We start from the raw sequence: 25,468 nt of genomic DNA, 5'->3' as shown, positions 1-25,468 counted from the left end.
CAACATCCATGCGCCAAAAAAACCATGCAAAAAAACATCCGTGAGTGGGCATTAATCCCGTATTAACCAACAAGGTATAATTTCACAGCCTGTTATTTGTAACATTGTACGTGGTGGGACAAAAACTTAAGGAGGGGAATAAAAAGAGAAAAAGCGATCATATGGAAGCAATTAGCAGAAACTTCATTCAAAAAAACGTTAAGGTGCTTGTAGCATTAAGGCTCAAGTGATCTGTACTCTGGGACCATAATTCACCGACACTTAATAGCATTTACCCTGCAGATGTGCATTTTATGCAGAAATATCAGCTTACCGCTTTGAAAAATTAACCTATTGAAGGCTGTCAAGCTCTGGACAAGCTCTGGGGAGTATTAGATGTTGGCTACACAGTAATCTTTTTTACCTATGGGCTGGGGGATAGATGGGTTAATTGGGGAATGGGGTATTTTAACACAGAGGCAAGAAGTGGTGGTTGCACCCTTTGTTGCAGCAGAAAGGAAACTTCCCTTGTAAAATTTACCCTGATTCAGATGGGCAGTGGATAGCACAGGAGTTTTCCAGTCTTAATGGCAGTCTTTTCCCCCTTCCACACTGCAGGGATGAAATAAATGCTGGATTTCCCTGTGGGCCAGCACTTGTAATTTCCGATTGGTTTTCTACCACAGCACGCCGGGCTGCCTCTTCAGATCTGCATTCAGCGGCTGAGGATCTGTTAGGCAAGGTGTTTTGGGGGGATGAATTATTGCCTGCCATCCCAGGGCAAAATAGGTGGGGATGCTCCGAGCCCCTGTGGGGACTTGTGGGACCCACTGCAGGTCTCAGCTGAGAGCATTTGGATGCTGCTCAAACGGAGAGGCAGGATGAGGCCAAAGCAGCTTCACTGCACCTCCAGCTGCTGAAAGTAAGGTGAAAGATGGGAAAGGAAAGGAGGTTTTAAAGTCATCGGCTTTAAAGCAATTTCTGCTAACCCCATGCACATTGCTTCAGTTTCTAAGCATTTTGCAGAGTGTGTGAAGTTAATATATCCTGTACAGCCTGTTCTGGGTAGATTGACTTACTGTATCTGTTGAATGTCATTTTAGGGGGTGGAAAAGCACCAACACCACCCTAACTGAACCCGCTCAGGCTAAAAAGCAAATAGCCCCGTGCTCCAAGTGCCATCCCTGGGGACACCGGGCTTTGGGGGTGACGTGGGGGAACCAGGAGCGTCGGATCCTGACCTCTTTCCTCAGAGCAGACCAACACTGCTGGCCCTGCTCATCAAAGCAGGGGCACGAGTAAAGTCATGCCAATAGACACCAGAAGCGGATCCGGCCCTTGGCACGCCGGGGCCCTTGGCATTGGGACATTTTTCCACACCACACCCTAAGGCTCGCATTTGGGAACGGGAACAGTGGAAAAGTTTCCAGCACCACTCCCTGCCGGCACAGAGGGCACGTTGGAGAGTAGAACCGCTCATCAAATGGATTTCGGGGGACGTGTGAAGTGACAATGTTACATGTGGGGGTGGCTCTGTAGTACGCACAAGATGGGACACGAAACACTCCAACACCAGCACACGTCCAGGAACTCACCATGATTTAGGCTTCTCCATGACAGAATTGGGAAACTAACATTTGCTGCACCCCAACCTACACCTGCTTCCTCTTTTTAGCATTTTAGGGTGAAAAACATACGTATTTATATATTTATAAATGCACTTATTTTACCTGGCACAGCTATGCCATCATGTCAGCAGAAGCCCACATAAAACAGCCCTATAAATAAATTTGTACCTCCATCCAAGCAGTCCAGCCAACGCTGTCAGAGATGTTTTTAGTAAAAATGCAAAGCAACTCCACAGTAGTTCTGTGTTTTCCAGACACGGCTTCAAGCAAAGAGCACAAGACATATATAACCCCCCCGAGTCGTCATAAACCTTCGGCATCATCAGAATCAAAGGGTTTTGCAGGGCAAGCAGTTAGCAGGCTGCCTGTGGACAGAGAGTTTGCTTTTCAGTGGGGGAAAAAAAGAAAGAAAAAAGTCCCTCATAACCCTGGCATTGAATTAGGGAGGCAAAAACCAAGGTCTCTCCGTGAACGCATTTCAATTACCAAGGTGAACACTGTTCGTACGCACTGCAGGGACTCAGGGTTATTTATTCAGCCTCATAGATCACGGGCTTTTCTTAGCGGGAGTTAGGAGCAGGATCTTGTCTTCCCCATCTCTTTGAAGAACAATAAGGTACAGGAGAAAAAAAGGTCTTTTTTTTTCTCTTTTTTTTTTTTTTTTTTTGAAGGGCACGTATTTAATCTTATCAGAGGCAGGCAGGACAATAACAGGAAAGGGTAGGGAGGCCTCACCAGGGATGCGGAGGGAAGGGCAGGGAGTGAAGAGGGGTTAAAAGCAAAACTCAGCGATGCCCCCAGGGACATGTCTAATCAGAAGCTGGGCTGCTGGGCTGATATTTAGCCTGGCAAAACACCATTCAGAGCTGCACAATGAAAAAGCCGATTGTGTGCAGACAGGTTAGTAATGAGGAAGGCAGGCAAAGGATGAAAGGTTGTTTCCCCCCCTTGCCTGCTCAAAAATTCACCTACTTCCAGCACACTGCATGCTGTGCTATGCTCGCTCAGGGGCAGGGCAAAAAGAGGTGTGTCCTGCTTGTTCTTTGGTCCCTCTTGGCATGTTGTGTTTGGAAATTGGGGTGATGGCTGTTGCATCCTCCTTCCCAGCTGGTGCCTGGATGAAATTCCTCTGCCTGCCTTTCCTCAGCCACAATCTCATCTACAGCTTTCCTGGCAGTGTTAGAAAAAATGTAAAGGTGTTTTGGACACCTTGTTCTTTGGAATGACCCTTTCCTGCTCTGAAGCTGCACAGGAAAATGTGCATTAAGGGCACCTTCCATCCAGAGCCAGATGCTAAACAATTGGCGTGACAAATACTGCAACCTTTTTTAAAAAGACTATTCAACATTTTTCTCCCCTTTATCCTTGCCTTTACCACTGCAAGAAATGGCAACCACTTGAAGTGATCACTAGACAGAGGGCTGAAAATGAAGAAAGAAATGGTTGTTCATGAAGACACCATGGAAGTGCCTGAGACGGGAAGCTGCAGGTGCCACGAGCGTCGGCGCAGCCTGGCCCTTGCACCCCCATTACACCACATTGCTATATGCCTTTGGCTGTGAAATGTAGCAGTTCTTGGGATGTTATTTCATGCTTTTAGCCCCCAAAGTGAAATATTGATAATTCAAAGGTTGCTTCTGCATTTAGCACTGACTAAATAAGTGCCTCTACTCTGCTGCGAACCGCTGTTGCACGGGGGTGTCCTTGCCTGCTGCTTATTTGATGGCTTTAACCAGCAGCTGCTGTAATGCTAAATGCAAAATCAGATTTGGTGTCTCCCTGGCCTCCCTCAAATAGCAGGAGGCCATTAGCTTGTCACAATATCTTGCTTTATTGATGGTATCTTTTAATTACATGGCAATATGCATCTCATCGGCAGGATCTCAGAGATCTTAGATCAGTGCATCTTCATGAATATTTTACTGGCATTTTTATTGCACGTCAGAAAAATCAGGAAGAGACGGGAGGAAAACAAGTGATTAAAGACTTTGAAAATGAAAGAGGGAAGGCGAGGAGAGAAAAACTGTACGTTTATGAAGATAATTAAAGGGAAACCAACATAACAAAGCCTCCTGGGGAGCAGATGTGCGGGGCAGCAAGCAGAGAGCAATGCAGCGTTAAATGCAATCCATGTAAAGGAATAAAACCCAATGGCTTGGGACTGCTTGGGAACCACACTTCTGGCAGCCATTCAGTCCCCAGGGAAGGCTGGCAAGGAGAGATGCGGGACGTAGGCGGGTGAACCGTTGGGGAAAAAAATAGCCAAAATGCAGAGATGTGATGTTTGTGAACCAGGGAACACACTCTGCTCTGCATCGACCAACATCAGGCTGTGCCTGGTTCAGAGGAAGGCTGTGGACCTTGTTCCCTTATTTGCAAGGCTCACTCCGAGCACTGGGCTGGTGAATTTTGCAAGAAAAACAGCTTCTCTGCCACTCCTGGTGAGGCTTTTCTGTTTTGCATCCAATAAATATTCATTGGCCAAGAGAGAGGAGCCGGCAAGGAGGAATGGCTCAGGCTGTGGTGGGCAAGGAGCTTTGAACCGCTGCTCTGATATCATCTGCTGGTTAAAATAAAAATAACAATAGGGGCTCTCTGCTCCAGACAGCTTGCAAATCCCCTCTGTGACAACGTGCAAAAGTTTTGCTCGTCCGTGTGGCATTTTTCCCTGTTGACGAAGCAGGATTGTGCTTTCTTTGGGATGTTACAAGGCTAAAATAACTTGGTGCTGTCCAAACGCCCCCTCAGATCACGGTGATCGGGGCTGCGTAATCACCTCAATCCCTTTTTCCCCACCTCAGCTGAGAGGTCTCTGGAGTCTGCGTTTGTACAAGGTGATGATCTCCAGGCAATTTCACAGCCTAGAAGTGCAGGGATAAAATGTACTTTCGTCATCCAAGCCAGGGAGAAAGTGTCATGCCTAATGAAGCCTCTTTGCTCTGGTCTAGAGCCGAAATGTTTTGCAGGTGTTTGTTGCGGAGACGAGGACAGATAATGAATAAAACATGTTTGTGCTTTAGTCTCCAGTAAATGTGACAAACTCAAATCTTATGGCTGGGGGAATGATATGAAATATGAGTTGGAGCGCATCTGAGACACTCGTAACTAATCCAAGATGTTGGGCTGTGTGTTCTTGCTGCTACGGGGTATGGGTCGAGCCAGGTTTATAAGGGAGCAGGGAAACAGCGAGGGGCTGGAGTTATCTTTAAAAAGACAGCAGGATGTGACCTCTGGCCGCTGATGATATAATTCTGCGCATTAAAGTGAGTGTTGTCTTTGTCCGTTTGCTCCAAGTCTGAGCTGACCCCATTGTTTTCGAGCCCCAAGGAGAAGCGAAAAGGGGAAAAACATTTTAGATGCCAAAGTTCATTACATTAAAATGCACATGCTGAAAAGCCTCCAGAGCCCATCAGTATTATTAGCGCTCTGAGGTCAGCACTGCATTGAGCAGCCAACAAATAAAGGATCACTTTAGGAGCAGCAATTCTCCAGGATTTATTCCTGCACGTGTCCTCCAGCATGCTGCTGCCGTGCCCCGATCCAGCAGGGGCATATACCAAGCTTGGGTGTTTCACACTTTTTGAGGACAAAGCCATGATTCTCTCTATAAAGCTCACATTATTTCTACTGGTGCTTGCTGGAGGCTGAACAGAATCTGGATGGAAAAATGGTGAGAGCAGCTGGGTGGGTCCGGCCCCGGGTGCGATGGGGTGCCTGATCCCCAGTCGCTGCTCCCCGCACAGCCCAGGGACTGCCCTGGCCACACTCCAGTGCAAGGAGGAACAGGAACAGACTGCAAAGTCTATGCTCCGAACACCCCTATTAGCCAATTAATTCTTTCCTGATCCATTTTCACCATGCCTGCACTTCCTTTTACATCATTATTTGTAAGCATGGATCCAAATATTTCCCCGGAATACACCTACGCTTGGTCTAAATTAAGCAAAGAAAAGGTTATCTACGTGCTCCAGGTCAGCGCTGGGCTCAGGCCCTGCAGGTCCTCCCCTCTCCATTGTTTTTTTTTCCTTCCACAATCCTTTACTCTCACTTTTTGAACCTGACCCCATGCATATGCGCTGTCTTTGTCACTGGAAAACAACAAAAGCAACTGTTGGTGCCATGGCAGAACCCAAAACGCCTAAAATAGAAGCTCAGGAGAAAGTGCTGACTTAGTAACACACAGGGCTGTGTCTCCAGCTGGTTCAAAGCAGCTTGCTCATTTATCTTCCCGTTAATTAAGCCAGAACTTTTTGCTAGTCTGTATTCAAGAGGATTCCCCCAGTTACACACCACTCAGCTGAAATCACGAGGAACTAGAGAGCTCCGTATCTCAGCTCTGCAAACCACGAGCTGCCACCCAGAGACAGGCCCTGGGCTCAAGCCATGAGCTATGAGATAAAATAATACAAGGCCATCCAAAAGCATGATATTAACAGTTCCTAGCTTTCAAAATCTGACAGTTTTGGGAATGCAAAGTACAAAGTACTGCTTTATGCACATCCTGATATGAACCCTCACCCTCTGCTTTTTGCTTTTAACCCTTGCACTCTGAGCCGCTTTATTCCTCGAGGGATGCTCCATCCGCTCCACAGCCTTCTCCATCTTGTTGAGCATCCTTTTTTTTTCAGTGCTTAATGCAAATCCCCCCCCTGGAGCTGGCCTGGAGCATTTCAACCCTGCTGAAGATCCCTTGCTCCAACAGCTCACTCCAGCAAGCTTTCCCACCAGGATCTCACAGCTCACCTCAGGTACTGCTTTACACAAGCCTAAGCCTCTGCTCCACAACTCTTTTCCCTTCACTTCTGTCTGCAGATTCTCTGTGTTCTTTAACCCAGATGGCTTTGCCCTGTCAAAAACATTAACTGTCAAAACTACTGAAGGCAGCTGCTCAACCGCTCTGTTTTGGACCTGTTCCTCTTTCCAAGAGGAAAGAACGAAACGGTGCACGGGGTTTCAAATCCACCATGATTTGCCAAAAATACTTCAGCACCAACACTTGCTTTGCACAGGAGTTTACTACCTGCCAGAGAAGCATTTTGGTGAGTACTTAAAAAAAAAAAAAAGTCCCAGGAAAATTGTTTTCTTTCTACACTGTAGAACGGTGTTTGTTAATTTGAGATGAGATGCTTGTTAATATAAACACATAGATGTTCATGTAAAGCCATAACCTCTCTGAAGCCACTTGAAGGCACCTGGAGAGCAGAGGGGCTTGGATTCACTGTACAGAGTGATGACAGGGGAGCTGTGCAAGGTCACCTTGGGGACCAAAATGGGATTTTGCCTCCACATGTGGCTTTTCAGCACCAGGACACCCATCTAGGAGGCCTTGGTGTCTCAAACAAATCCATCAGCCCTCTAGAAGCAATTATGGCCTCTGTGTGTTATACAAACCAGGGTATGGCTGAACTAACAAGGATTTGGGTGATGCAAATGCTTGCACATCCATGGCAGAGCCGGGTAGGATTAGCAGCTCCAGCCTGGGATGTGCAGATGCCTGCAGAGCCCCTGCAGCTCCCAGACCCACACACATCCTCAGACACTCACAATTTTACCACCAGGCAAGTGAGCAAAACAGAAAGTGGCAGGCAGCTGCCCTGAGCTACCCATTTTATATTTTTATATATATATACTTACATATATATATATATAATGGAATACTTGGTGTGTGTGTCTGTGTGTGCACATGTGAGTCAGTTTATGGCTCATTTCCTAGCCCAAAGACTAAAGCATAGAGTCTTCAAAACCCCAAATCAGCAAGTATTTTGAGGACTTAAGTCATCTGAGTCTGGCTTTTAAGACCTTTGTAACTTTTATAACCAGGACACGGATTGGCTACAAAAGGAAAAAAGGGCTTCCCTTCTGTTCTTCATTGTTATTTACAGCAAATTCTATTTATTTGGTTATTTTGGTGTTGTCCTGGGTGGAAGCTGGCAGCTGTAGGCGCTGCAGCCACAGCAGGCAGCAGCGATGCCAAAAAGTTGCTGCAGCAGTGGGTACAGCCTCGCTTTGCAGGAGACGTCTCTGGTTTTAGTCTGTTTTCCTGCCATGAAAGCCAAACTCCAGCAAGCAGAGTTCAGAAAAGCATTTAAAAGAGTCACGGGTGAAAGAGATGGAAAATGCTTTAATTGGCTTTCGAAATTGCCTTTAAATTGCCATCGAGCGATCTTCTCCAAGGCTTCTTTCCCATTAGCCAAATTCATTAGAAAATTAACCTCTGCACCCCCACCGGCTTTTTGCCCTTTCCCCTTTCCTCCCTTTAGCGTGCTCAGTCCCTGTTAAAATTAGAAAATATGGAAGGCAGGAGGGAAGGAAGGGGGAAAGAGTGAAGTAGAAATGAAACCTCCAAAAAGATGGAGGTGACTTGTAAAATCTGAGTCAGTAAGGCATCCCATAGCCATCCTTGTAACATTTTTATATCTCTGAGCCCTTGCTGCTGTCTGCTGCTGTCTGACTCTTTTCTTGACTCCATGGAGGAAAACAGTGCTTCTTTCCATCAGCTGTGGCACACAGACCTGGAGAGGTTTCTAACTCTGCTCAATGCACTAATGTATTTGGGGGTAAATTGAGAAGTTTCTGTGCCTCTCCCAGCATGGAAATTTTTCCATGCTTTTTCTTTCTTGATGTTTTTCTCCACGGCTGCACAAGCATGGATATCTGTCACTTGGAGGGGTTTGCATCCTCCTCCCACCTGCAAGGAAAGATCCATCTTCCAAATCTCAGCATTTCACAGTTCAAATTCCAGAGGGAACCAAAGGAAAGAAGAAAGGTTTTCATTAAGGGAAGGAGTTTCCAGTCCTCTGCACAAGTAAAACCTTTCCTTTCGGAAACCCTCTGCTTCATGGCTGAGCAATTATAGGGATGAATGAGGGATCGAAAGTTTCTTGTAAAAATGATTTCATGTGCTAAAGAGCTGCAAGCCCTTCTTTTGCTTTTGAAAGCAGAAAACTTGCACTTTCTTCCTCCCCAAAGTCTGTGGGATGTCCATAGAGCATCCAGGGGGAGAAAAAACCCTGTGAATGTGGGGAGGAGAAGAAAACACCTTGACAAGCTCAAGGGTAAGATGCCAGCAAGAGATCAACCCAGGTGTCTTTTGAGGTCTATGCACCCAAGCCACTTTGCTCAATCCTACCTGGAAATGATACCAGGCAGAGCCTCGCCATGCCAAGACCTTTCTGATTTCCTACAGCAGCCTGGCCTCAATTTTCAAAGGGTATTTTCCTTCAAAGCATCAAGAAGGAAAAAAAAAAAAAAAAAAAGAGAGAGAGAGATCTTCAGCCTTTGCCAAAATCCTCACCGATGACAAGGAGAACTAATTCACCCGGAAACAACCACTATTTCTCCGTGCTCTCCTGGTCAGTGAACATCAAGAGAGAACAGCCTCTTTTGAGAAAAATTTCCCTTTCTCCCTGACATGCCAGGCCCTACAGCAGCTGCTGAGGATACAGGGGAGAAGGAGGTCAAGGAAAGGAATTAAGCAAACTATTCCAAATGAGTAGGGAAGGTGCTGATAGATAACAATAAAGACAAAGTAAGTTAGAAGTGGGTCAGAGCAAGAAGTAGTTCCTCTCCCGGTAACAAATGTGTCTGGCCTGCTTCCACGATGAGCTCATATATCTGACAATATCCTCGCTTTAATGCTTTGCAGACCTCAGGTATATTATCGTACCCCGAGCCTGAACCCTCTGGGGAAGCCACACAGGGGAGGGAGGTGGGAAGTGTGTGCAGGATGCTCACAGCAGTAGGATGGGGATGACTGTGGCGGTGGGATGGGGATGGGTGCTGGGATGAGGATGGTGGTGTTGCTGGGATGATGCTGGTGCTGGGATGGGGATGTTCATAGTGCTAGGATGTCGGTGGTGCTGGGATGGGGATGTTGGTGGTGCTGGGATGCTGGTGGTGCTGGGATGGGGATGTTCATGGTGCTGGGATGGTGGTGGTGCTGGGATGTGGATGTTTGCAGTGTTGGGATGGGGATGGTGGCGGTGCTGGGAGGGGGTTGGTGGTGCTGCTGGGAATGGGGATGCCCACGGGCCATGAACCAAGAGGTGGCGCTGACAGACTGCCGGCCAGCAAAAATCACATTATTAGCTCCGGCAGCAGAGGAAAGCAGACAGATACCCAGCACAGACATATTTTTCTCTCTTATCTCCATGCGCTCAGGCTGGACAAGGCATTCTCAGGCACTAATCTCGTATCTGTCCTGCACGGACTGCATCGTCCCCAAGGAGGCAGGGGAGCTGCCGGGGTTAGGAGTGATACATGGCATGTGGCACTCGTCTTCCAGGTCTGAAGGCCACGGTCAAAAGCAGCTCTAATTAAATTAAATGAAGGGAACTATTTTACTGGTAAGGAAAACATGACTACTTTGCTGAACAGTGGGGGTTAAGCGAAAAATGAAGAATGCTTGCTGTGCAGAGGAAGGAATGCAGAATATTTCTTTGCCCATCTCAGCCTGTTTTTTTGGAGTTTTTATACCTAACCATCCTGATTCTTCTCTGGGGCATGCCTTCTGGAGAGGCAAAGTTCTGAGTGAGCCTCTGGTTCCAGGAGTTTCTTTTGGCTGCTTGGCAGCTCCCAGCAGTTTTGCAGTTGAGTCTGTGGTGCACTCGAAGAAAAAGCACTTTTTTCAAAGAAAAACCAAAATCTACGCCAAGCTGCAAATCATGTCTGACAAGCAGATGACTGCAGGTAAAAAAACACCCTGGCACATTTCGGCTGCCTTTTCCTCAACATCTTAAAGCATTTCTGGTAGTAGATATGAGTCACTGGAAATCCCCACTGTCTAGCGATGCTCTTCCGCTGGGGCTCTTCTTTCATACACCGTTTGGCTAACGATGGTGCGGCTTCACACATCGCACTGCAGAGTCCATATTCAGTCTTTCCAGTAAAAAAAAAAAAACACACTAAATTTTGGGAAATAAGAGAAAGAAAGGTACAGAGGACATTTGTTTTAGACAGCAAGAACAAGCATTGCTGATGTGCTGCCTTGCAAAGAGCTCAACTTCTAGAGGGCATCATTCACATCTTTGCAGTTCAGATATTAATAGCCTGAGCTGTGTTTGCAGTTAGGAATGGCTTAACTCCTTCCCCAGGAGCCAACATGGGAGAAAGTGGTGGATGTATTTCACATGGGCATCTGGACCAGGTTAAAAGCCCCCTGGCTTCCGCAGGCTTGGAGGAGATCAGAGCCGAGCTGGAAACAGGAGGCTCACGTGGCCCCGTGCAGTGATACACTGCTATCTGCAGATGGGAAGGGTAAAACACGGGATCTCCTGCCTCCCTGCATCATGAGTAGCCATGGGAAAACACAGCTCCAACAAGAAGGTGGGTGGATTTATACCAAAAGTTGTGCATCTCCCTTCTTGAAACCAATACGGTGAAGCACTGGGCAGTGTAACTCCATCAGCAAAACACCTATTTTATTTTTGAGGCTGAATTCATGTCATTGATGGGTAAAAGTTAGAGTCAAAGGTGCATCTCAGACAAAGACAACACAAAGATGATTGAGAGGAGAAACCCCCTAACAAGTGGGTCTGTAGGACAAATAGAAACAAATACCCTTTTATGTCAAAGATTTGGGGGAATGTTAAGGCTGGAGGAAATTTTGGATAAAGCAGCAGCAAATTCAACTTATACATGGAACAAATTCCCACAAAAGCCTAATGGAAGGAGGAATTTTGAATGGCAGAGTTGGGCTTGGAGGTGGCCATTCAAAGAACTGAGGGCCTGACTTTAAACCCCTGTGCTTTTTTCTGACCCTGCAACACTGGTTTCTGTGTATCCTGGCCCAACTCTGAGTTTTCTGCTTACAAGTCCTGAAGTTCCCACTGGACATCCAGACCAGTTTGGGCAGGAGGGACACCTTGTCCCCTAGGGCTGTGCGTCAGGTACGTGGCAAGGACAATTCTCAGCCATGGAGGCTGGACAATCTTTTGAGGACAACATAGGGCTTAATATAATGTTTTCCATAACACCGTAGTATTTTAAGATCCTGGATGAATATTAAGACCCTGGATGGGCATTAAAACCACATGCAACCCTTGTGCCTGGGATAGGAACAGGCTTTGGGGCACACTGGTGTGCAGGCAAAGGTGCCACGCTCATAGGTGTGGGGTGAAGAAGAGATCACACCATTAGATGCTGTGATGACATTATGGTTATACTGGAGGGGAGAATGAAACTCAGCTTCAGGACAGACATTAGCAGTAACTGTGAGCTCTCCTTACCCAGCATCAGCCTAATGGGTACAAATCTGCCAATTAAGTGCTGATTAAGGTTCATCTTTAAACACGTCCTCCCTACTCAGCAAAGCGCTTGCATGCATTTAGCTATTAACAATAGGCTGTTTGGTCAAGGTCATTGTCCCTTTCATCTAAAGGATCTCAAAGCACTTGATGAAACTCCACTGCCTTTCTCTGTGGTAGGTAAAGGCTATAATGTTATTTTAATATCATGAACCTAATTTATAAGGATAAATTACAGTGGGAGATAAAGAGCACATGGATCCATGTGGATAAAAATAAAAATCCATATTGCCCCATTATCTGGCATTGGTTAAGCTTCTGCTTGTATAAGTTTTTTTGGCTAATTTCTCTCCTTTTTCTTTTTAATGAAATGCTATTTATTTATAGCTAAACGCCAACTTTGAAGCTAGAGCCAAGCATTTGGGGAGCTGCTCAGATAGGGCTCTTGAAAAGGAGAATTATGTCTGTTTCAGATGTTTCCAGAACTTATTGTTTAAAGGCAGCAAGAACTATGACATTTTGCCCAACAAGCTCTCCCTCCCCTCAGCATTTCTACAGGACATGGGCAAAGCAGATGTCCCCAGAGCTGGGAGAAGAAGTGGTGACAAGTGTGTGTGTGTGTGGGGAAAAGCATCAAGGAGGGGATCAGATGAAAGGGGATTTGAGGCAGGAAGCCTCAGAGGACCAGCACTGGTGCAGAGTTCCCTGGGAATGTCAGCCCAGTACTCACAAGAGTAGGAGATGCTCAGAGGTGGCCAGAAACTGTGTCAGGTTTTGCCCCAAAAAGCCATCCTCCCAGTGGTCAAGACATTGGCCACCTTTTATGGTGTACCGTGGCATTCACTGGTGTGCCTCAAGTCTGTAAGATTCTTGCAAGCCAAAATAAAGCTTTTATTAGGCCAAGGCACAAGGGAGGGGAGTCAGTGTGCGGCCTGCTGGCACCATGGACAATGTCTTTGTCACATTTTCAGGTCTTTCTTTAATTAATTTCACCACTTCCCTTTGCAATGGAAAGCCTTGTTTATTGTGGGCCTTCAAACACCTGCAGAAGAGTGGAAAGCAGGCAGGTTCCCATGGATGCAGCAAATCACACTGCAGCTGAGCAGTTGCTGCACGTTGGGCACTTGCTGCACGCCCATCCTTCCAGGTGATAACAACATTTCAAGCCAAACCCAAGATGGATGTCAGCACACACCGACCTGGGGAAACCCAGGGCTGCATTTCCCTCCCCAGTTCTGGCATGGGGGCTCACCCCATTTCAGTGACCTTCACACTTACAAGCAGCAAGGGGACTGCTATTTTTGGCCGCTTGTCCAATAACCAAACCATCCACATGGCCATGGGAAGCTCTTCGCCTGGAACCACCGTCTGTTGGCAAAGAGACGAAGGGATTATTGAATTGCTGGATTTTTCCATGGCTCCTGCTCTGCTGCCTGAATTACATCATGCCCTCCTGACCCGCGATAAGGCGAAAGGCAGAGGAGCCTGACAGAGAGCCTTTGATAGTGTGGGGGGACATTGGCTTGCCTCCAAAGATGATTGCAAGCAGCACATACCTTCATTGCATCGTATTCGCCAAGCAATTCCTCGAGGGTGATATAACTTCCTCCAGCAAGAGAGGCTCGTGTGGGGCTGAGCCAGAGACAAGCTGGGTCTCTATCTCAGAGAACAGCGTTTTTTTTGAGGGAGGAGAGGGGGAAGATGCAGGACTCATCCTCCCAGTTATGTGTGTGGAGCAACCCGGACAGATCAGACATTATTTAGCAATCTCCTGGGAAACAAGGCATTTTGCTGCTCATTGATAGACTCCCCATCCTTAACCTATTCCCCTCTGCCCCTGTGATCACAAACACAAATCACATGGCATGTTTTCCCCAAGACCTTTGAAGAAGCATATCCATTTGGCCAACTAGGTGTCCTCACATAGGCAAATACCCTGCAGCTCCAGCACTCCTCCTCCAGCCCAGTTGCTTTCAGGTTATTTGAGAGCCTGGGGCTGGAGGGTGGCAGTTCAGGCTCCCAGAAGCAGCTAGGCTGCTCTGGAGCAATGCAACTATAACAGACGTTGCAGCTAATAGTGCTCTCTCCCAAGACCTGTGAGGTTTCTGCATGATGACATCAACCTCAGGACAAAACTGGTCAAGACAGCGTGTAACATTTGAAAGTAGGGGCTGATAATATTGTATTCCCTGTGTCTACTTCCCATGAGTGCTCCCCACTCATTTATTTTAGAGACATCACCTACGCATCCCTGGAGCAATTTTTCCCAGTCTGCTGCCAGCACAGAGATGCCCACTTCTCTGAGACATGCTGACAGCCAGCCAGAGCCTTTAAAGCCCAAAACAGGAGCAAAGCAGTGTGCTGGCCAGGGGAGAACTGTCTCTGCAGATACTCTGGGGGTGCACTCCCCACTGCATTCCTCCGACAGCAACATTTTCTCCTTCAATGGGACAGCACTGCTTCACCTTCCTCTGGTCCTTTCTTTGTCATTGCTGCATCCCACCCTTGCTCCTCAGCAGCTACAGTGAGACACGGTAATATTTAAAGACGAATGGCTATTTTTTTCTTTTTTTTTTTTTTTTTTTCCCGAGGGTTCAAAGTTGCTCAAGTCAGGAATATGTGGTAGGAGACCACCCACATCTGCAAGAACTAATTTCAGGAACAGGAGGGGGTAGATTGAGTTTCCCCACTACAGGTCCTTCTCCATTCTCTCTTCTGGAGCAGACAAGAAGCACAGCATCCTGCCCTAGCCCTGCACCCCATCCTTCAGCCCCAGCCTGAGGGCTTGCCCTGCGGCTCACAGAGCTACATCAGCCTCCCAGTTGCCTGCATCCATCCTTACCTCTCAGCTTCTGCAGGTTAGACCACAAGCCCCTTACAAGACAGAGCCTTACCTAAAGCAAGACTCTCTCGCTTAAATAGCATAGCATCTCTTCTAGCTTTTCCTGAAAGCATTTTTCCTTCCCAACCTTTCCTTGCACAGGAAAAGAGTGATATCTGCCTTATGCAGACCCAGGCCCACCCATTCCCAGCACCTGCGGAGATGGGTGGTGGGGCTGAGCCAAATATAGCTAAATAGCTATATTTGCTATATAGCTAAATAGCTAAAGCTATTAGCCCTTTCCCCTTGCCCACGCACCCAGCAGGTCAGGGTGCTGCAATGGGTGCTAACCCCACGGCACCAGCGTCCCTGACACAGGCGATGTACAAGTGTAAGAAATACTGGTGATTACAGGGAGTCTTGCCTTTATTTTATGAAACATGGGGAAAAGTTTCCCAAGCAGAGCTGCAGTGTTTGTAAACAGCTCATTCAGCAAAGCGTGCCCAAAGCCAAGCTTTTTATCCTATATCCACCATGCCATGTTGGGCAAGAGGAGGGAACAGGGGGGTCCAGTCCTGTTTGAAGTGCAAATCTCAGCTCAGCCTTCACTCGGGAGCCATTAGCAATGTGTCCGTAATGCTCTAAGATCTCCAGTTGTCCCCCTGGAAATCTGAAAGCTATTAGCACGCTTGAGAAAGGGAGGTAAATGAAAATGTGTTTGCCAGTTTCACCAGATGTGAGGCCAGTGTCATGGACAGATTTTATTATTCTATAAATACCAGGGGCAGAAGGTTGTTATTAGCCACTCAGTAATTAATACAATGTGCAATGGCCTCAGACATGGCCCACCACTTAATGTCCAATTAATAGCGTGCTGCCCTCCTGAGCACGTGTTAAACTCCACAGATGTTTCACAAAGTCAGAAGAAATGTAGGCATCAGGCAGAAGTATCCTCGACTGCAATCCTGAGCTCAGAAGACAAGATTATCGGAAAACAGATGATGTTAAATACTGCAGACATCAAAGCCTGCATGAGCACATTTCTGCACATATTCAATATGCATGCAAGGAATGCCTAATGCGAATGCACAGACCAGATATCTGTGTATTAAGAGGCAGCTAAGTGAACAAATCCCAGATTTGCAGATACCCGCTGCATGCTAATAAGCTGCTTTCATGCACTATTAGCATAGCTGAAAGCTCCAAAACATCTGCATGTCCAAGGGCACTGCCTTCCGATGCTGAAAGCCACTGCTTGCTACAGCACAAGATGTGAAAATGTTCTGCTAACTCGGACTGATGCTGTCATAAAAGCATTGAAACCATTTTATTAATGGATGCTCTTGCTCCTCTTCCAGCAAGCCAGAGAAATATCTGAGGCTGGAGGTTTGGAGCAGTGCTCCAGAAAGTAAAGACTGATGAATTTTCAAAGCAAGCCAAAGAGTAATTTGAGATTTGGGTATTCGGATGCTAGCACGAAGGTGGCTGGGGTGGTGCTAAGCTCCTGCTGAACTGGGCTAATGCCGGGGTGGTAAGAGAGCTCATGAGTGGTATGTGAAGGGAAAGCTATTCCCACAGCAGCTCAGACGTGTTAGCATGGAAAAATTGGGTAAGTACCTCGCCCTGATATGGGAAATCAGGAGCTTTCATTACTGGCTGTATGGAAAAGCCCAGTGTGGAGCATGATAAATTGGTTACATGCTGTGCTTGCCAACAGTAGCAGGGATGGGACTCAGTGCCCCAGCACATCAGCTTCTGCCCAGTCTTGTTGTGCCCTTGAAGCTACTGTGATCAAAACGAATGATTTTAGGGAAACTAGGTGTTATTTGTGGTTGAAGCCACCTATTGCCAGCATCCTACCCAAGCCAGCATTTTACCTAGGGATATCCACGTGCCTGTGAGCTCTGGTGGGTCCCGGCTGCAACGCCAGCACCCACCAGGAACTTGTTCCTCTGCTTATTGATATAAGTCATTAACAACATTTCCTGAGGATAGATATGATCTGCTACCAATGACAAACACTCTTTAACTCTTTCATTGTCTGCTGCTGGCCAGAGCTGGCGTTTTGGAGCCCCTTGTCCTTCCCTGAGCAGCTTGGAGCATTTCTGCCATGCTGGCTAGAAAGGCTGCGAGGTCAGAATCAGCAGACAACAGCAGAACAAGCAAACAGTAAAACCACTGCCACTGTTGCTTTCCAACCTAGTGCATAATAAATGTGAGCACATACACCTACAGAATCCGAAATAACTCTGGAGAGGAACCAGCCGTCCTCACATAATTCCACCAAGAGCCTCCACAACCCACCTAGAGCCAGGGCCACTTGACAAACCTCTCCACTCATCTCCACCAACAACCCCTGGCTTTATGGAACCCCCACAGAGGCTCATGTTTTGATTCCCCCTTGCAAATTCGGATCAAGTACAGCTATTTGCTGTGAGATGTCTCTCCAATGTGTGCCCAAAGCAGGAGGCAGCAGCCAGGGCTCAGTACATACTGACATTATCTTCTTTAAGCTTGGCCTGAAGTGCAAATGCATCCAGAAAGGTGGTGGCTTGGAGCATAGTCCTATCTGTGTTATCCGAGCCTCTTACCTAAGCAACCTTTCTCTTTTTACATTACCTGCAACTTGCACAGGTCCTCTGCATGGAAAGATCAGCTCAGAATGTTTTAATGTAGATTAAGAGCAAAGAAAGAGCACGGGGCAAGGGGGCTTCTGATGGCTTGTACTGAAGAGGCTTTAAAACTGCTGGCCTTGGGGGCACAAAACCCTACCTTCATCCACGTGCCTATCACCCTGCACACAGCCATCGGCTCTCAGGTTGCTCACACCACTGTGATGGCTTTTTGGCTCCAGCCTTCCAGTGCTGAGGTGGGAGAGAGCGTAAATTGCAATGCAGCTTGCTCAAGTGATTTATTTTATTACATGTGTGTAAAAGAGTCTTGGCGCTTCACAAAGGGGTCACTGCCAACTTCAGGCTAGCCAGGCTATACCCTGGTGTAAAATGAAATGGATGAACAAGAACATTTTTCCATAATAACAGAGTGAGAGATGCAAGCGATACTCCTCAAACATCCATCCTTAATTCCTTGACCTTTGAGCAGTCTGGCAGCTGGCTCCTGTGATGAGTAGAGGTGATAAAAGTGCTTGCCAAGGCTTTGTTTCCCAGCTCCAGCTGGACCATCCAGCAGCAAGTACTTGCATCCCCCCCAGGGCCATGCAAGGGCCATTTCCAAGCCAATCCCACACGCAGCACTGGGACAAGCTGGGTGGCACTTCTTCAACTGGGCCAAGGCAGGTGCCACCACGTGTGATATGCAAGCTGAAGCATCCGCTGTGTCTCTCCTTCCTTGCTGAACACAGCTTTTTCTAAAAATAAAATACTGGGTCTACTGAAAGCTTTAGCTCTGAGTCTAAAACTCCTAAAACAACTCATAAAGCTTACAAATTGTTTGACAGATGAGACCAGCCAGGTCACCAAGGGGTTGCAGAAGAGCATACAAAGCCATGCACACTGAGGTCTTCGAGTGCAAGGAGGAAAATATCCGTCACTGTGATAGCACGATAATCCCAGCTGTGTCAGCTCCAGCATGCCCGCTCCCCCTGTGGGGCTCCTCCGATTCCCTCTGCATTCAGCAGAGCTGGCTCTCAGCAGTGCCCCGATGCATTCCCTCCTCTTGTTTACATCCCTCAAATATTTTTGGGCTGTTTTCATGTCCTGGGGTAGTCGCTGTGTCGCCGAACTAGAGGGATGCAGCTCTTGTCAGCAGGGCTGAGAACAGGGTTACGGTTCCTCAAGAGGCTCCTGCTCCTGGTTCTTGGAGGTCTTGGGGTGAAAAGCCGCGGGAAATTGAGATTTATCATCCAGAAAATGGAGGATTTGGGCGAATATATGTTGTCTCTTGTTCTGCTTGGACAGCATTTACAGTGTGGGGATTTTAACCTGGACCTAAGAGGTGCTGCTCCAGCTGATAATAAGTAGCCCATTCATTATTCAGCCTAACTGCACTGAGCTGAGCCCACTGACAGTGCACTTCCCCTCTGCAAACTGGAGGTGCTGCATTGCTGCGAGCCCTTCACTACCTTACCCTTTTCTTTTTTCCCTTGTTCCTATGATTTTCTCAAGTGCATGGATATAAAGACTACAAATGCCATACAAGAGCCTTCCTTTCACCCCACTGTGCTGCCAGCACAGCCGATCTCAAGAAGCTTCAGGTCCATAACACTGTGTTAACAGGGCCAGAAGCTGACAGGCGCTTTCTCTTCTCTGTTTTTTTTTTTTTTTGGCAAGATGCATCCATCCCCCAGGCCACGAGGCTGGGAGCAGCATAAGGATCCTGCAAGCGGAGCAGACCCCAGGGGAGGGAGGCGTTGGGATGCGACGAGGTTATCTCTTTAACAGGTTTCTCCTGTCCTCCAAACATATGTGCGGTAACACATCTCTGGAAAATATGTGAGTGGGTGAGTTTGGACTCGTCTCTCTCCCAGATGGGACATTACACAGCCCACATCACAAAACCATCAGACATGGTTTGACAGAGCTGCCAGCACCCCCATCCCTTTATCAGAGGCCCAGAAATGTCCATATGATCGCTCCTCTCCCCCAAACCTCCTTTTTGCTCTCATTTGCAAGCAGGAAATGTGTTGGCAAAAGGGTCTGGCCAGAGCAGAAAAAAAAAAAAAAAAAGAAAAAAAAATTAAATGAGAGGGAGGAGCAAAGCTTCAAAAGGAGAATGTGGAAGGGATGAGTCTTGGGGTGGCCTGGGGGTGAATTATCATTGAGCATGCAGCATCAAAGCTGGCACCCTAAAGGGCATACATATCTGTGCTCACACCCCCAGGACACCAAAAACCAGCTGGTTTGGCCCCATTTTCCAAGAGCAGCTATGCACTTCTGCTGCAGGGCTGCTTCACAGCATCCTCCCGGTCCCCTCCTGCTGCTGATACAGCACAGGGAGATGCTCACAGGCTGCACAGCCCCAGCAAGTCCTAGCAGCATCCCTAAGATGGAGAGAACTCACTTCAGGCTTTAAACACCACGTAACCCAGGCTTTTTAGGGCTGTTGCTTAATATTAAGCACTCGGCAAACTAAGCCCATTTGCATCTGCGAAGGAGGAAGGCTTTGCTAAGACTGAAGTGACATCTGAATTCAACAGCCCACAGCTGGGAAGCATTTCACCAGCTCCAGAGATTGTTCTGGTGTAAAGAGCTATTTCCCTGCAAACAACTGAGCGTAATTCTTAGGAAAACCATCTGAGTCCTTGGCCTTAGCTCAAAACACATTAGAAAATCAAAAGCATTTATTTTATCCAATTTTTCTCCTGAGCTTTGTTCAATACTATCCAGAACAAGTGCGCTTAATAGACCTTGCCTTCTGACTGCAGACACCTTTCATAGCTTTGCTTTTTCATCACATATGAACTTAGATATTCATCATCTGAAATCCGGTTAGTAACATGCCCTCATTCACTAGTCCCATATTTGCATTTTGTCCACTGTTTCTTAATTAATTTAGTATGTCAGGGCTTATAAATCATGAAATTCACCAACTGTTCACATCTCATTTTACCCCCCCAAAATCTCAAAGTACCACAGACACACTTATAACCTACCAGGGATGGTGATATAGGGAACAATCTCTCTTCTTAAGGTTTGCTGTGTTTGTAAGGTGTTCAGATTTGCTAAGACATGGCAGATTTTGTGGAGGCTGGTGGGGCACGGGAAGAAAACTTTGCATTCACAGACTGAACTTACAATTTTGACAAAATCTGGCGAAAAAAGAGTCCAGACAATCCAATCCCTGTCTTGTCATTTTCCAAAGGGATGTTTGGGTGTTGGTTTGTTGTTTCTTTTTGTTTTGTTTTGTCGTGTGTTTTCTTTTTTCAACTTACAAGGATATTTTGGTCTTAAAAATGAAGCCAGAACAGCAGGGTTTACTCCTCCACCAAAAAATAAATAAATATATAAATAAATAAATAAATCCCCCTTCAGGTCAAAAGAACCATTTGCTAACTTCCGAAAATAAATGAATTTGGCACATCGTACCGGTTCTCTTTGGTTTGACCTGACCTGAACTTTGCTTGGCTCCTTTTCCCCCTCGTTGCAGCATTCCTCGCTGACGCATTCTCTCCTGCTTTGGTTCAAATCTCACGAGTGGATGCAAGGACCTTGTTTTGGCAGCCCTGGGACCACATCTCCATTGGCTGGGCTCTGAAATGGGCGCTGCCAGCACCCAGTTTTGAGGTGGGTGTGAAAACTTGGCAGATTCATGCCGACGCACAGACACTCTTGGTCTTCAACACCCCAGAGATGCTTTCAGGGCAAAAAGCAGCTTCCAGGGCTAAAAGCTCTGGCAGCATTAGGTGCAACAGACCAGATTCAAGCTCCCAAAACTTTCTTTTCCCAACTCTCCTGCATTTCCTAAAAAGCAGAGTTATGATGCTTTCCAAGGATGAAGAAGTGTCTGATTGCAAACCAGGACCTGCAGGTAACAGATGCTCTTATTACTGGGTTTTTCTTCCATAAACCAGTATCAGATGAGTCAACCATGCATGTGAGGGGAGTGAGATGGGATTTTTTTTTCCATATCTTGAGACAGTGAACACCTTGTCACTTCATAACCTGGGCAGGCTCCCTTTCAACTTCCATCAATCAAAAACCCCAAGTATCGAAATGAGCTCACGGAGATCTTTGAAGTATACTTTGGTTTGGGGTGGGTTTTTTTCTCCAGTCTTTCAGAAAATTATTAGTTTTTAACAAACTTGCCACCAACAAAAAGACAAATTTTCTTTGAATGTCAAAACAGGATGTTTTTGACAATTTCAGGACATTCTAAAAGATTTTTTTTTCTTTTTGAAACAGGAAGCTCGTTTGAAAGCTCTTTCCTGCAAACAGTTTCAGTTGTGACAAAACTAGCACTTTCTGACACAGTCGTGTTAAAAAAAAAAAAAAAAAAAAAAAAGATGCCACCCCCAAAATATTAAAAATTCTCTGCTAGGAAGCTCAGTACTGAAGGTGGGTGTGGATTTCTGCCCCTAAAAAAAGCCCATAAATGGGTAATGCATACAGATATACAGATTGAAGCAGTGTGGCAGCCAGGAGGTGGGGAAGGGGATGGCTGAAGTGGATATATGGAGACGAAGACCATGACGAGTAAGTCAAGTGAATGTTCCCATGACAGATTGCAATCCAGACATCTCCCCTGCATCCCCAAAACTGAGCAGGCAGCACCTCACAGGGTGCAAGCGTGATGCAGGAGGGAAAGGAGGTGGTGGTGGATGGTGGAGGAGCCCTGGTGCAGCACGGTGCTACTCAAAATGCTCGACTCTCGACGAGGAACCGAAACAATATTTGCAAGTCAAACGCTTTCCCCTCTTTGCACACAGGGGGAAATATGGCTAGGGCAGGTCAAGGGGGGTTAAAATACTGGTGGGGGGCTCCTGGTGGGCTACACATAGGACCCCTTTGCAAGGCAGGGAGGTGGTCAACACTTCATTAACTGGATGAAATCCAACCCATGTCACTACCAAAAATGATGCCAAAGCAGTGGGAGCTAAAGAGTTTTGGGTTTTGCTAAGAGCTTTTGGGAGTCCAAAGCTGGGACTCTGGAGCCCTGGATCTTATTGCTTATTTTACTCCTAAATCATTCCGATGTTGAAATAAGTCTTGTCCTTGCATAGCTTCTTGTCCAGTCCCCTCCTGCATGATTTTCAAACTGTCTGGAGAGCCTGGGGGATGCTCAGGGGGATGCTCAGGGGCCTTGGAACATTTCCCTAAGAGGTCTCCACCTCTAGAACCTCAAGAATCTGCCACCAGAGCTTGCACAGTTCACCCTGAGCATCTCCTGCCTCGGGGCTGGAGGAGATGCCATCCCACCCAGCTGTTGGAGCACCAGCCAGCCTCGCAGCGAGGCTGGAGGATGCTGTGCTCATGCAGGATCCATTGCGGCCCTTTCACATCCCCATGCATAACCCTCAGCTGGGCCACATGTGGGACGCATTAACGCAGCTGCAGATGGGGAGCCTTTCCAAAGAGCTCTCCTCCTTCCTCAGCCTGGGTCCCAGGAGCAGCGAGTGGAGTCGGAGCATTTCCAGGTTGGTAATATTGCAGAATATTGCAGAGAGCTCTCCCAGGGCTTGTATCAAGCAGGTACAATGCAGCAATGTGCAGAAGGTGAGTGCACAAGGCACGGGTGCAGAGGATTTGTATTTTGGTTTTCTGCACTGGGTGAAGGCTACCCACGCTTGCCCCAGTGCAACGAGTGGCCTGGTGTCAGCAGCCACAGCGACAATTTATATACCCAGCTCTTCAGGCACAGCTGTCTGACCCTTGACTTCCTTGCAATATGGGCACAGAAAAAAAGATAACTTGTTTTATGCATGGGCACATGTCTTCCAAGACATTACTCTTTTATTTACTTATAGATGGGAGCAACACATCCTGGCCTGGCTTCAAGCCATGGCTACCTTGTTTGGTTTGCACCTGGTCCTGGAAAGGATGAACACACAGCTTCCCAAAAGCTTTAGCTGAGGAAGACTGGTTGTTACTCTGAGATATTCCTTCCACAGGGGGTATCACTGCTAAAGATGGCCTGGGCATTACATCTGCACAGCGATGGGAGGACACCACGAGAGCCCAGCTCTGTGAACCCTCAGTGTCACCTACCAACCACAAGTGAGCCTCTGCATGACAGCAAGACCCCAAAACCAATAGCAGTGGGCAAGGTAAAATCACCATCAAGCGTCAAGCCCGTCTTCTGTGTTGTTGGGTGGTCTGAAAGTTATGGGTTTAATACGATGCATACACAATACTTTGCATTCATCTTCTATATTTCTGCCAGGCTTTTGTGGTGACTTGCAAGAGAAGTCAATGTCAGAAGGAATGTAATGAAATATTCATTCCTTCTGTTAAGGAAATTCAGAGAAAGGCAGGAAGAAGGAACCAAATGTGAGATCAAGACAGGAAGATGTGTCCTGCTCATTTCATTTGCATTTCTGTAGCCCAGAGCAGGGAGAGGAGAGCTCTGGCTCCTCACCATCAGGCAGAATGATCAGACAGCAGCAGAAGGAAAGTCCCAAAGAGCATGAAGAGACAAGAAACTCCTCCTGAACCTGCAAGGGAGAAAAATGTGGGTTTATCTGAATTTCAGCAAAGGGAGAACATTTCGACAAGAAATATGTCTTTATTGTCTCTCACATATGAGGGCACAGAAGCAGGCAAGAAGCCTGTCTGCTGATTTTCCCCTGAAGTCCTGCTGCCCACTCTGGCAGCCCCATCTCACCGCCTGCCCAGTGCCTCCCATCATCGAGCAGGAGCTGCCTTCTGAGCCCAGCATCAACAAAATCAGCTTGGTATTTCGCATCTCTTTTGCTTTTGGGAAAGGCTTTCTAAATATGAAGTCAAATATGAAGTTTTTCCAGCCCAGCCTTTTCCATTCCTTCTCCTTTGTCCCCTAACAGGAGGAGGCACATCCTTGTTCCCCCTCGAGGCGGCAGGACACTGGCGATGCTGGAGGCAATGCCCACCTCCGTTCCTTCTCCTCGCTCCATGCGATTACCGAGCGGCACTGGCCGGCTGAATTAATGCTCGAGTGTTCCCCATCAAAAATGTTCTACGGGAGTGCAAAGCACTAATAAAATTGTTCCCCATATGGGATTTTCAGACTCCTTTTTCCTTGTCTTTCATCTAATTTGATTAACTTAGCTCATTTCCTGTTCTCCCTGTGATCTCGCTTATGAGATGTGCAATCACAGGTTTTATTGCAGCCTGATTAGGATCAGTAAATGACAGGAGGGAGCTCTGCAAGCACAACCTCGGCCCGGATCAGCAGTTTGATCGTCTGCTTCCGTGTCCTCTGGGTCCCTCAGCTACGTCCCTGCACCCCAACCAGGGCATGAAGTGGCCCCAGGTACCAGGAGGTGTTTGGGGGCTCCTGGGCCAGGCAGGGCACACTGGAGCATCCCAGGGCTGTGCATCACGGGTGGGGAAGGGTGTCCCAAATATTGTGTTGGATGCACCCCAAATATTCTTCTGCCATCTTGGTGTTTGAGGTACCTGTTTTGAACTCTTCCATGCAGAGCATCAATGTGCAGAGGAAGAGAATTGGGCACCTGTGCTCCCAGCCTTGTTATCTGCTCTGACCTTACTGTTTAAACAACTTTAAGCCTTCAAAAAATAAATACACTGGGAGAGTTTGGCTTTATTCAGCTCCCTGCCTGGCAGCACTCCTAAAACATCCAGGAGTTCTCACAGAGCTACTTAGTATAATATTTGACACTTCTAACACTCCTTTCATCCTAAAGTGCTTCTCAAGCCCAAGACCACCACTGGAGTCAAACCTCTGGTGGGATAGTGGAGTTTTTCCCTATGGGCCAAATCCTACACTGTCCTGGTACACCCATGCACTGTGCTGAGCACCTCAACGTCCTAAAATCAATGAGACGTTGCACTTCCATGAGGACACAGTGAGGGTGGTGCTTTTGCAGAGAGGTTGGGGAGCACCAGGAAGTGATGCTGCTTTGGAGCAAGCTTTGTGAGGATTTAGGGCCAGGGACTGTGGTCTGAGAGGGCTTGGGTTGGGTTTTGGCTGATGGTGGCTGCCTTTGTATGCAAAACGTGGCAAGTTTGGTGTGTCTCAGTTCTTCGGCTGCTGTCTCCGGGAGAACAGTGGCTTTGGGAAAAGAAAAATACGCCAAAACATACATGTACAAAATATATAGGATATTGAATTTGGCTCTGCTATATTCTGCTGCAGTATTGTCTGGTAGGGTTTTACTGGTTTTAATACCTAAAACAGGT

General features: G+C 47.2%; 1 long non-coding RNA gene across 1 annotated transcript; it reads left to right on the top strand.

Annotated features, from left to right (window-relative positions):
- The first annotated feature begins 21,615 nt into the window (after positions 1-21,615).
- LOC106040546 (uncharacterized) lies at positions 21,616-24,303 on the top strand. Its single transcript, XR_007163285.2, has 3 exons — positions 21,616-21,823; positions 23,239-24,021; positions 24,130-24,303. It is a non-coding gene; the product is annotated as an uncharacterized lncRNA (long non-coding RNA).
- The last annotated feature ends 1,165 nt before the right edge of the window (positions 24,304-25,468 follow it).

This window comes from Anser cygnoides, chromosome 21 (genome assembly GCF_040182565.1).
Source record: "Anser cygnoides isolate HZ-2024a breed goose chromosome 21, Taihu_goose_T2T_genome, whole genome shotgun sequence".
Lineage (NCBI taxonomy): Eukaryota > Metazoa > Chordata > Aves > Anseriformes > Anatidae > Anser > Anser cygnoides.
This window is presented reverse-complemented; position numbering and strand designations above follow the sequence as displayed.